We start from the raw sequence: 3,792 nt of genomic DNA on the forward strand, positions 1-3,792 counted from the left end.
GTGTTATATTTTGTGGGAAACAAACACTGAAATTAGCAAATAAATCAAAAAATCTGACTACACCTCTTCTTATTAGAGTAAAAAAAAATACTAATGTATGTTCTACACCTTATTTAAAGCCTCTAACAAAACTTAAAATACCAGAATAAGTTATTAAAACCAAACTGAACTTAAATACCTTCAAGCTGCTTGACTCTTAAACCGCCAGCAGGGGGCAGTAAAAGACAAGAAATACAAAGTACAAAGGGGTCTTCTTTAAAAAAAAATCTCTGCAGGAAGTTGTCAGTTCAGTCCGGTTTTCTGAGCATGCTCAGTGTAGGTCAAAGCCCATGCTGCATGTGTGTGACTGTAAATGTTTGACTGGTGTGTGTGCTCACAGTTTAGTCTCTCTGGAGCCTCAGACTCGACATGGTGAGTTCACACTTCTCTTTCTTTAGGAGTTTAGATTAAAGTTCAGCAGAGGGACGAGAGAAAAGTCCAAAGTTAGCAGATGATATTTAGTTATTGTCTCGTTGGTAGGGATGTGTGTGTCTGTATTTAAAGCTCCTACATTTTATTTTTTACTCTGTTCTTCACTAAGCGTGAATTTACAGTTCACTGTAATCTGATCGAGTTGCTTCCCTTCTATGAGGTCGCTCAACTTTTCAGTGAGGGTGCTCTGAGATTTAGGGTTCCCCATGCCAGTCACCAGTTCAGTTTCTACTGGAGCTCTCACTCCAGTAGAAATGCTCGCGTTCTGTAGTAAACACTCTGTTAGATATTCAGCTCATGGGATATAGACGTCCACAAGCCTACCTAAGTAAACACACCTCAGTGTCATCATCACCTGTATTAGCTCGATTAGGTTCATCACACTCGTTTCCAGATTTTGATTGAGTCTCCCGTTTCTTGGGGGGTGCTAGGGGGATTCTATGGCTATCCTACAGCTAGCTACAGCGCCCCCCTAGCCCCTCCCTGGCGCCACCCTAACTAGACTCTTCTCCTCTGTCGCCCCCCGGTGGTGGAATGAACTTCCAAACTCCATTTGATCTACAGAGTCCCTCTGCACCTTTAAGAAAAAACTAAAGACCCAGCTCTTTATGAACACCTACGACCTTCATGATGATGATGACGATGATGACATGTAGGATGGTTTTGATGCTGATTAGAACTCTCAAGAACAGCTGTTGATGTTGTGCTCTGCCTCAGGTCACTTCCTGTCAGCACCTCTGGTCACTTCCTGTCACCACCTGTGTGTTCGATCAGACTTAAAGCTGATTGTTTGCACTCCCTGATGTTGCTTCCTCCTCTCTATATCCTTACTTGTGTTGTACTTGCTCCCTCTTGGATAAAAGCATCCGCTAAATGATTTGTAATTTTTTTTACACACACACACACACACACACACACACACACACACACACACTGTACCTTTGTTCTCTGCAGGCTGCTCCCTCTCCATCCATGTCTCAAAAGTTTAGTTTTTTCTTCCACTTGCACCTGCACACCTCCGATAAACATCAGCTACTGACGACTGGATGAATCTTCTTGTGACTTAAGGAACGAGCTCCTGAACAGCATCAGGAGCGGCAGTAGCTCAGTCAGTAGGGACTTGCGTTGGGAACCGGAGGGTCGCTGGTTCAAGTCCCAGTGTGGACCAAGTTTGGACGTTGGTCTGGTAGCTGGAGAGGTGCTTCAGCCTATGTGTGTGTTGCATGACTGCTGTTGGGGTTGTATCAAGTCAACTTTGGTTATATTCTTTAATAATTATACTTAATTATTAATAATATAAATAAAATATCATTAAACTATGTTTAATCTCGTTTTGGGGCACCAACCTGTAATCAGGTAAATATAACCAAAATATCACTCAAATCAGTCTCAAATTAGTTATTTAATTACTAATATTATTAATAATGAATAACTATATTTAATAAATTGAAGGCGTGAAATCCGTACACAAAGCCTTCTCAGCTTATATCACAATGCAAATACACCAGTAACCACAAACAACTGCTCTCTTAAATTATAACAGAATTTATTTAAACAAAGCAACATCAATAAAAATCAATGAACTTAATCAAACCAATAACTATTATAAACTAATCTAAGCAACAAACATTATCAAGCAAAGGCTTGTGGAAGGGGTGTGAATGTAGGTGTGTGTGTGTGTGTGTGTGTGTGTGTGAGAGAGAGAGAGAGAGAGAGAGAGAGGCAAGAAGAAAGGGGGGAGATGGCTTCGTACCCTCGTGGTCGTTCACGATGGCGCAAACCTAACAAAGACCTGGGTGTGTGCGCGTGTGGATGAAAGGGAGAGAGAAGGGGGGGGAAGATTACTTCGTCCCACGTGGTCGCCCTTCCGATGGCGCACACCTAACAAAGGCCTAAATGTGGCCTTAAGGTCTAAAAGAGACTGAGTTCGGCCCTACACAATCTGTGTCTCTGAGGCGTCTGGATAGCCGCGAGTGTATAGATCTCTGTGCGTAATGGCGCGGTGGTGGAGTTGGTCTCCAGATGTACGTTTACACAGGAATATGTGTGTATGTGTGTGTGCGTAGAAGGGGAAATAAAAGAGAATAAAAGAGAAATGCGTGCCTGAAGAGGCCGGATCACAGTCCGACTCCCGCGCCACAACTCGGAGTAATTCCCTTCATTCACAGAAACAAACCAATAGCCGAATTCAAGTTAATACAGCTTACACTGGCCTTTCTGATCAGAAGAGTAATACCCGGTTATAACGCTGTTACGCTAAACACATATAGGACGCAGCGGTCCGAAACAACAAGAGTTTTAAACAGGTAAAACTCAGGACGCAGGTCCAACAAAGATAAAGATACAGTTTCTGCTTTGATCAACAATTGTTAAAAACACTCTCTAAAGCTAATTCTGCCCAGACCTAATTAAGCCTCACTTGTGAATCGCTTTGTCCACGATTGGTGAAAGGAAAAGAGTCCGGCGATGGAGCAGATCTTCTGTCCGTCCTGGTGCAGAGGCGTCTGATGGCGGCGAGGGTCCCTTACGGCGAGAGCGGCTTCGTTGGTTCTCCGTCGAGTGGAAAGATGTCCGTTGATGTCCTTTCGTTGCAGGACGGAATAAGACCGTTATCTTTCTGATAATCTGTTATAGTCTGACGCTCTCCGAGAAACTGAGATGCGTTCACTGGACAATCCGAGCTCGGAATTTAGAACACTGCCGGCCGCGGATTACCTGCGCGCCAAAACTTAAAACAAAGGAAGATGGTTGCAGGAAACAGGAGCTCTTCTTGGGTCTCCGAGCACCGAAGGTCAGCGCGTGAAAGAGAGCGAGCAATGGAAGTCTTGGAGTTTTGTAGCCTGGCCTGCTCCATGGGGGTCTACCTCAGGTCCCCTCCAATGAGGAGAGAGAGGTTCCGGTCCCCCCTTTACTTCACACGTAGGTGTGAAGTACCGCAGGGGATTCTGGGATTAAGAGTCCTTTTAGGCCTCTTTGTGATCTCAGTGAATAACTCAAATGAGGCTTTTACAGAGGTGCAGGCCCAAGTCCATTGCTTGACTGTTCTAAGCCTGCGTGGCCCAACACTGCAGAGTGTAAAAACTGAAATGTCCCCTCACAGAGATCAATAAAGTAAAATCTTAATCAGAACTTTTCTTTACAAGTGTGTGTTAACAGCCACGGGGGGATAAATTGATATTAAACAGGCAAGTTCAATAGATATCAAAGTTTGGACCTCAGAATGTGTGTGTGTCTCCAGACGGGTCGTGTAGATCTGAAAAGCCTGTGAAAAGGTTTGTCTTTGTGTTTTCATCAAGTTTACAAAGCTGCTCTGGACGGCGG

The 3,792-nt window shown here is 44.0% G+C and overlaps 1 non-coding gene across 1 annotated transcript in view; it reads left to right on the forward strand.

The window, feature by feature from the left end:
• The first annotated feature begins 304 nt into the window (after positions 1–304).
• The window catches only part of LOC110004063 (uncharacterized), a 4,412-nt gene continuing 924 nt past the window's right edge, over positions 305–3,792 (forward strand). Inside the window, exon 1 of the transcript XR_010668789.1 lies at positions 305–411. This is a non-coding gene — a transcript (uncharacterized protein). The remainder of the gene's footprint in view (positions 412–3,792) is intronic.

Source organism: Labrus bergylta, chromosome 15, assembly GCF_963930695.1.
Source record: "Labrus bergylta chromosome 15, fLabBer1.1, whole genome shotgun sequence".
Lineage (NCBI taxonomy): Eukaryota > Metazoa > Chordata > Actinopteri > Labriformes > Labridae > Labrus > Labrus bergylta.